Source organism: Trichechus manatus, unplaced genomic scaffold (genome assembly GCF_000243295.1).
Source record: "Trichechus manatus latirostris isolate Lorelei unplaced genomic scaffold, TriManLat1.0 scaffold00069, whole genome shotgun sequence".
In the NCBI taxonomy this organism is placed as follows: domain Eukaryota; kingdom Metazoa; phylum Chordata; class Mammalia; order Sirenia; family Trichechidae; genus Trichechus; species Trichechus manatus.
The window spans coordinates 7,078,117-7,087,415 of NW_004444005.1; the positions used below are offsets into that span (position 1 = coordinate 7,078,117).

General features: G+C 51.7%; 1 pseudogene; it reads left to right on the forward strand.

Moving 5' to 3' along the window:
- The first annotated feature begins 1,587 nt into the window (after window positions 1-1,587).
- Window positions 1,588-9,299, forward strand: part of LOC111821187 (60S ribosomal protein L17 pseudogene) — a 74,422-nt pseudogene continuing 66,710 nt past the window's right edge.

Sequence of the window (9,299 nt, forward strand, 5' to 3'; positions counted from 1 at the left end):
AGAGGAGCACAAAAAAACAAGAGCAAATGGAGAGGGAGCAATAGCCAGAAAGAGGACCAAGAGGAGAGAGCGCCATCCTTCCAGAAGGTTCTGCGCACCCACGCCCAGGCTCCCCCTGGCTGGCTCGGACAGCCCGAGTGCCAGCCCCATGCCTGGTGGCCGGTGGCCTCTCTCCCTCTCCAGCACCCCCAGCCTGCTGCCACCCCTCCGCCCGTGCCCGGGGAAGGGCCTTTGGCAGGATTTGCAGAGACAGGTGGTGGCAGCAGCTGCAAAAGATTCTTCTTGGCTGCACCTCTCAGCTTCGGGCTTGTCAACGTCCTTCAAGCGGCAGGAGAGGGGGAAGAGAAGATAACCCGCACCTCTGTGGGGGGTTGGTGGGGTCTGAGGAGGGAAGGCTGGCCCCACCTTGCAGGCTTCATAGATTTCAGGACAGTTCCGATTCACACCTCTCCAGGCCTCTGGGAAGGAAGCCTCTGTCCCAGGTGGTTGTTGCTGCTGTCTGGTCAATTCCAACTCATGACCACCCCGTGAGCGCACAGTAGAACTGCTCCACAGGGTTTTCAAGGCTTCTGTTGCAGGGGTTAAGTCCAATCTCCAATCAGACAGTTCTACTAGACCCTTCCCCAATCCCAGGGGATCGGCATTCTCAATAAACCATGGGGCTGTGCTCCAAACACACCCATACCCGTTGCCATCGAGTCGATTCTGACTCACAGCAACCCTGTAGGACAGAGTGGAACTGCCCCCTGGGGTTTCCAAGTCCATAATCTTTATGGAAGCAGATTGCCACGTCTTTCTCCTACAGAGTGGCTGGTGGGTTCAAACCGCCGACTTTTTGGTTAGCAGCCGAGCACTTAACCACAGCAAAACCACGGTTCCTTGGCAAAAATTAGGCAGCTCAATAATACCACAGGTTGGATGGGGATATGAGGATGACTTCGAAGCCAGAAGCTCTGTTGGGGGCAGGGGACAAGCTGGACAGCCCTGGGGAAGGCTGGTCCAGAGCCATCCCCAAGATCAATTGGAGGTCAAACCATTGTGATCCATTTTCATTGGCTGAGTTTCAGAAGTAGATTGCCAGGCCTTTCTTCCTAGTCCGTCTTAGTCTGGAAGCTCCGCTGACAGCTATCCGGCATCACAGCAACACACAAGCCTCCACTGACAGACGGGTGGTGGGTGGGCAAGAGGTGCACTGGCCGGGAATCAAACCCGGGTCTCCCTCACAGAAGGTGAGAGTCCTACCACTGAGCCGCCACCGCCCCCTCCTGAGGGTGATCATTCTGAGGAAATTCTCTCCCAGCTGTGAGGCTTTTAGAGAACAAGTCCTTTCTCCTGATCCCGGTCCCTTTCTGTCAGAGCCTCCCTTGGACAAGCGGCTCAGAGAGGCCCCCACAGTGTGCTCTCCCGGCCCTGCTCTCTCCCTCACCGCCATCTTTGAAAGCCCACCAGTTCCCACCAACGATGCTGCTGTTCACTTGGCACCCGCTCGCCTTAAGGAGCCCGACGCTGGGGTTTAATCTGTTTTCCCTCACATGAGTGGGTATTAACAATCGCTGAAATGCAATTTCCTGCTGTGGAGAGAGTGTCATGAAGCTGCCTGACGAAAGAGGTCTGCTGGTGTGCCACCGTGACAGAGACAGGGTGGGGGGAAAGAGGTGAGGGGGCTCCCTGGCTCCAGGGAAGCCTCCTGGCCCCACAGGCCCCTCCGCCCCACCCTCCTTAGCACCTGGGAGCTCCTCTCCACCCCCTGGCCTTCCTCAATCAACTCGAGGCCACAAACTTTGATCTGGCATTTCTCAGGCCCTCAGCTGAGCCCCTGTTAGTCAGACACGGGAACCCTCACCCGACCTCCAGGGGCTGCCCTGTACTGAGGGAGCAGAGAAGTAGGGAGACCACAAAGCAGGTCCGCGTGGCCCAGTGGGCAGGGGTGTAGACAGGGGAGAGGGCGCTGGTTAGGGGCTCGGGCCCAGCTCCACCCTGGACCCCCTGGTCACTTGGGGCAAGTTATGCAGCCCACCCAGCCTCAGTTTCCTCAAGTGAGCCACAGGCAAAGTCACGCAAACGCGGGGGGCGGGGGCTGGTGTTGGGCGCTGACAAGTTGATCCCGACTCATAGGGACCCCGTGTGACAGAGTAAAACTGCTCCATCCTAGGCTATAATCTTCGCAGGAGCAGATCACCAGGTCTTTCTCCCGCAGAGCCGCTGGGTGGGTTCAAACCACCAACCTTTCAGCTAGCAACCGAGTGCTTAATCACTGTGCCACCAGGGCTCCTTATGCCTGTCCTAGGACCTAGCAGTTCTGCTTTCAGGGTTCTATGCAAGAGAAGCGAGAGCGTATGTCCACAAGAACCACAAAAAGACATAACACAAGTGTCTTCATAGCAGCTTTATTCACAGTCACTAAAAGAAAACAAAGGGAACAGCCTCGGTGACCGTGGGCAGGACGATGGGTAATGGTGGGATACCCATCCAACAGGACGATCTCCTGCTACAGGCAACAACTGGGCGAATCTCACAGACACGCTGAGGGAAAGAAGCCAGACCCAAAGAGTGAGACTGTGTGATTCCGCGTACATAACGCACAAAACGGGTCAAATCAGTCAATGGTCATAGCAGTCACAATAGTGGGTACCTCTGGAGTCCCTGGGGGGGGCATACGGTTAACGCACTCCACTGCCGACTGAAAGGTTGGTTGTTCAAGTCTACCCAGAGGTCCCTCAGAAGAAAGGCCTGGCAATCTAATCCCAAAAAGTCAGCCATTGAAAAGTGTATGGAGCACAGTTGTACTCTGACACACATGGAATCTCAGCTTTTGGAGGGCAGGTCCTGTTCTAAGAGTGCGGTCCCTCTCGTGTGTGAAATAGGCCCTGTCACATGGTAGATGTCCGATACTATTAACCAGGGACCTGACTCGGCGATCTATTCTGAGCCAACGGATTGAATTCTTTCCAGTTCATGAGACAAAATTACATCCAGCTGGGCAGTGGTAGCGAGGTTAAGAACCTGGGTTTGGGGTTGTACATGAGTTCCAAACCAGGCTTACCACGTTCTTGCTGGGTGACCTTGGACAAGTGCCACAACCTCTCTGGGCCTCAGAGTGAATGACAACGTCCCTCTCGGGAGGTTGTGTCCGAGTCAGTAACAGAATGCTTATCCAGGGCCCAGCCCAGCCTGGCGCATAGTTACAGCTCAGAAAGTAGAACTAAATGAACAGAGGCAGCCAGAGCAATGCTTTTAAAAGTGTTTTTAAAATTCTGCCTTGCTCTTTATTCTCTGTAATTGTCACATAGAGAATTTAGAAATCATTAGTCACTTTGGCACCAATCCCCCTTCCCAACCCACTGGCGCATCAGAAGGGCCCCGTGGCGCCCTGAGAGCTGTGAATGGTGTGAGGTATAAAACAAACCACACACAGCTCACGGGCGGGCTGTTCTCTCCCGTCTCCCGAGAAAGGCAGTGACTCGGGCATAAGTGATGGCTATGGATTCCTTCCCAGAAAGGAGCATCGTCTTTTGTCCTAAGAGTTGACTCACGTGCCCCACGGTATTTGCCTCTATAATTCTTAAGGTAGTTTTGCAAGGAATCAGATAGGAGAGAGAGTGGTGGGCCTTTCTCTGCCCCCTCAGTGGGGTGTTTAGCAGAAATGGCCCGTTTCTCCACCCTCCCCTGTACCTCCACCCTCCCCTGTACCTCCACCCACCCCTGTACCTCCACCCTCCCCTGTACCTCCACCCACCCCTGTACCTCCACCCTCCCCTGTACCTCCGCCCTCCCCTGCACCTCCACCCTTTGCAATGGGACTTTGCTGCTCCTCCCTTTGAAAGATACAGCCTCTTGCCACCCGCTCCCTGGGATCGCCACCACCATGGGTCAGTGTGTTGTACTGTGTTGGCTTGTGTGTTGCTGTGTTGCTGGAAGTTGTGCTAGTGGTATTTCAAATACCAGCAGGATCACCTGTGGTGGACAGGTTTCAGCAGAGCTTCCAGACTAAGACAGACTAGGAAGAAAGGCCTGGCAATCTACTGCCAAAAATCAGCCATTGAAAGCTCTCTGGACCCCAGTAGAATGTTGTCCAATATGGTGCTGGAAGATGAGTCCCTGTGGGTTGAAAGGCTCTCAAAATACACAGTGGCCAAAACAATGGGCTCGAGCCTACCAAAGATCATGAGGATGGCACAGGACGGGGTAGCATTTCGTTCTGTTGTGCATGGGGTCACCACGAGTCAGGACTGATTCCATGGTCACTAACAACCCTGGGATCTGGCCAGGCCATGTGACTTGTTTTGGCCAACAGACTGTGGAAGACGTGCCCATGTGCCTGCTCCAAGCCCAGGTTCAAGTAGCCTCACTGCTTCCATGTGCTTTTTGGGCCTCGCCACTTCCGTGGGAACAAGTGGGCTGGCTGCCAGGGGAGGAGAGACCATGTGGCACCAAGTCAGCCCAGCTGTCCCCCTCTAGGCCCCAGAGATGTGAGAGAGGCCAGACCAGATGGGTAAAGCTGCAGGCTGACCACAGATGTGGGAAGTAGCCTGGCCAAGACGGAACCATCCCACTGAGCTGTCGCCTCATAGGTAAACACATGGTGTGGTTCTGAGCCACTGAGAGTTGGGGCTGTTTGTTAGCAATAGCTGACTGATACACTTCTTCCCCTGAGAACAGCCAAACAGCCTTGCTCCTCCCTCCCTGAGGGCAGTCAGGTGTGGGGGCTCAGAGGCCCAGTCCCTGGCTCCCTCCCTTACCTGGGCCTGCCCCAAGCTCCCAACAGCTGGATCCACTAGGAAGTCCAGCAGGAAACCCAGAAAGCCACCCCCACTGACCCACAGTCTGTAGTGCCAAATTCCATCCACAGCCCATAATATTCCCAAGCTTCTGCCCCATTTTCCCAGAGACCCCACCTTCAACCACAATCTCCTTCTGGAGCCCCTCAAGCCCTTCCTGAGCCCCCTGGCCCCCTTCCTGAGCCCCTCAAGCCCCTTCCTGAGCCCCTCGAGCCCCTTCCTGAGCCCAGCCTGGTGACTGAGGCCCTACATACCCCCACCACCCCTGAGCACTTCATCAGTGTTGAGTGATACTGGCGATGGGGCCACTGGGGCTCCCTGTCCTGTGGGACTTACTGACAGCTGACTCCCACCATGGATGAGACCTGCTGGAGGAGCACAGGATGCACGGAGGAAGCTAGCCAGCCCAGCCAGAGCATCCACCACCTGCCCCCGTCACTGGCTGGGGACCTGCCCATACAGATCACCCGAGAGCCCGCTGCATCTCTGCTTGACCCTCCAGTTATCCAGGCCCAACCTCTGCCCATTGCACCCATGCCCTAGATGGCCCTCCATGCACTGACCCTGACCCAACTGTGCCTGCTTTGCCCTTGAACGTCCTGCCCTGCCTACTGTTGCAGCTGAGCTGCCCTGTCCACTCCCTAAGCTGAGGAGGGCCAGGCTCCACTCGGTGTCAGCTCGCTGTTCCCCCTCCTCTTGCCCCCAAGACAATCCTGGCCGCACCCCTGCTGAGCCCACTGCTGTCCTGATCAGAGACATTGCCCACTGGGTGCCCACCGCACTAGCACTGGGAGGGGCTGCAGCACATGACCTCCCTGAGCTCAGCCACGACCCCTGGAGGTGGGCACTGTGCTGATCCTCTTTCCAAGTGAGGAAATCAAGGTGCAGAGTAGTTAAGTAACCAGGGTAATGGTTTGCCCGGGACTGAGGGGGTTCCTGAAACACGTACCTGTTATGGGGTATATTGTGTCCCTTAAAAAAGGTATGTTGAAGCCTGTTATGGATTGAATTGTGTCCCTCAAAAATGTGCATCAACTTGACTACACCATGATTTCCAGTATTGTGTGGTTGTCCACCATTTTGTGATCTGCTGTGATTATCCTATGTGTTGTAAATCCTAACCTCTATGATGTTAATGAGACAGGATTAGAGGCAGTTATGTTAATGAGGCAGGACTCAATCTACAGGATTAGGTTGTGTTTTGAGTCAACCTCTTCAGATATAAAAAAACAGAAGCATGCAGAGAGGAGAAGGACCTCATAACCACCACGCAAGAAGAGCCAGGAGCAGAGCGCGTCCTTTGGACCCAGGTCCCTGTGCTGAGAAGCTCCTAGACCAGGGGAAGATTACTGACAAGGACCTTCCCCCAGAGCCAACAGAGAGAGAAGGCCTTCCCCTGGAGCTGGCATCCTGAATTCTGACTTCTAGCCTCCTAGACTGTGAGAGAATAAACCTCTGTTTGTTAAAGCCATCCACTTGGGGTATTTCTGTTCTAGCAGCACAAGATAAGTAGACAAAGTCCTAACCCTCAAGCCTCAGAATGAGACCTGCTTTAGAAATAGGGTCTTTGCAGATGTAATTAGTTAAGATAAGGTGACACTGGAGTAGGGTGGGTCCTAATTCAATATGACTGGTGTCCTTACATGAAAAGAAGAGACAGACACAGAGACACGCATGGGGAGAGACCCTGTGAGGATGTGGGCAGAGATCGGAGTGATGCAGCCACACGCCAAGGAATGCCTGGGGCCACCAGAAGCTGGAAGAGACAAGGCAGTGTTCTCCCCCAGAGCCTTCGGAGGGAGCATGGCCTTGCTGACACCCTGATTTCGTCCTTCCAGCCTCCAGAACTGCAAAACCATCCATCCCTGTTGTTTTAATAACCAGTCTGTGGCACTTGGTTGCAGTAGCGACAGGAAGCTGACAGGCCTCCGTAGGGACAGGTGGGCCCAGACTCTGAGAGAGGGAGGGGTCCAGTCACGAGGGGTGGAAGGTTCATTTTTAACAGGACTGTCACTTCTGGACTCCTCCTTCTCCCTAATTACAGCTTATTTCCTAGATGCCTTGGTCCCCTTGTGTCACCTCCGTATTTCAGAACTCAGCAAGCATGAAATAAAAATGTGAAATAGCTCATTAATAATGTCCACATGGATTACATGTTGAATGGATAATATTTTGTATATGTTGAGTTAAATAAGTTTAAGATTAAAATTAATTTCACCTGATTTTTTCCCTCTTTGTTTAATGCAACTACTAAAAAAAAAAAATCTAAACCAGTTGCCATACAGTCGATTCCCACTCCTGGAGACCCCAGGTGTGTCAGAGTAGAGCTGTGCTCCGTGGGGTTTTCAGTGGCTGGATTTTCAGAAGTAGATTGCCAGACCTTTCTTCTAAGGTGCCTCTGGGTAGACTCAAACCACCAACCTTTCGGCTAGCAGCCAAACACTTAACCGTTTGCACCGCCCAGGGACTAAATGTGACTACTAGACTATTTACAATGACCCATGTGGCTTCCATTGCATTTCCATTGGACAGCGCTGAACTTGCCCCTACAAATCTTTCTTCCCTGCTTTTGCCTGAAATTTATATAAATGAGAGAAAACCTTTTCCCCCACAACTAAGGGAAAAGGTCAACACTAGGAAGCAGAGAGGACTCTATTAGAAGTCTGGTAGTTGGAATTGTGTTTATATTTCTTGTGTCAACGCGAACCGTTTGTTTGAACTCTCCCCTCCCGGGTTCCCGAGGGTTCCCGAGGGCCGGGGCCTCCAGTTTGTGCGGTGAGCGTTTGCTTGTCCAAAGCCTGCAGAGTTTGGCCCCCTGCTCCATGAGGGACTTGGCTCTGCTGATATTTTCATCGGCTGCCCTTGCAAATGAGGTGCACAGACGGACCAAGGACGTTAGCAAAAGCTTGTCACTCAAAATCAGATGGAAACAGCCCTCCAAGAAGTGATTTCCTCGCTGTTTCTCTCTACTGACACAATAGCCTCTTTGGTTTCTGGTGGACAACCACATACACACGGCTGTGTACACACATATACACACAAGCATGTACACAAACACACACGTGTGCACACACAAACATGGTTTTTGTTGTTGTTGTTAGGTGCCGTCAAGTCGGTTCCGATTCATAGCGACCCCGTGTACGAGAGAAAGAAACCCTGCCTGGTCCAGCACCATCCTCACAGTCGTTGTTATATTTCAGCCCATTGTTGCAGCCACTGTGTCAGTCCACCTCATTGCGGGTCTTCCTCTTTTTCACTGACCCTCCACTTTACCAAGCATGATGTCCTTCTCAGGGACTGGTCCCTCCTGATAACATGTTCAAAGTATGTGAGATGTAGTCTCACCATCCTTGCTTCTAAGGAGCATTCTGGCACACAAATATATGCACACAAAAACACACGTGTGTGCACACAAGCTTACAGACACATATATACACACACAAACATACACATGCGTGCACATACACAAACATGCGTACACAAACACACACACAAAATACACGTGTGTGCACACAAACACACACATATATACACACAAACATACATGTACGTGCATACACAAACATACACACAGACACGCAAACATAAATATATGTGCAAACGCTCATACACACCTCCATAGAAGAAATACATGAAATGCATGCTTTCAGTAACAATCTATACACTGATTTTTTTTTTTAGCTGCAATCAATAAAACTAAAGTCCAGTTCCAGAGAAATCTATGACTGCTGATTAAAATCATCTTTATCAAACCAAAACATAAAAGATTTATCTTTTGGCTCTGCTAGTCATTGCTGATGGGTTATTTCCTTTTAATTTGTTTTAAAACTGCACCTCAGTGGCTGCCCATGGCTCTGTGGAGCCCTTGAGCTATCTGGTTTCCTCAGACACAGACAAGAGCATGCACAGAACACCTCACACACGGAGGGCGTCTCAGAGCTCCACAGGGAGGTGTCTGATCTCCCTCCTGCCAACATCACTTGGCACTTCCTCATGGAAGACGCTCTCCTCTGGGTGTGGAGGCCATTACGGCTGAAATGTGCTTACAGAGAAAATGCTTGTGTTAGGTTAGGTGAGCTTCATTGAAGAATGAGTTATAGTAGTGTTGACCATCAGCTTGAGGTTAATGAATCAACTGTATGTATTAAATAAGGTGTCTTTAGACAGAAACACACATAAAACAAGGTTACGTACTGATAGATTAACAAAAATATTGTGACCAGAGGCTTGCAGGAACCTAATCTTGTATTTCCCCTAGGATCAAAGGTCTATGTTCACTAATTCAGTGTTCTCAGTGCCTTTATAGAATATTGTTTTATTGTTAGATGCCGTCCAGTCCATTCCAACTCAGAGCAATCCTGTGTACAACAGAACGAAACACTGCCCAGTCCTGCACCATCCTCACAATCATTGCTATGCTTGAGCTCATCATTGCAGCCACTGTGACAATTGATCTCATTGAGGGCCTTCCTCTTTTTCACTGACCCTCTACTTTACCAAACATGATGTCCTCCAGGGACT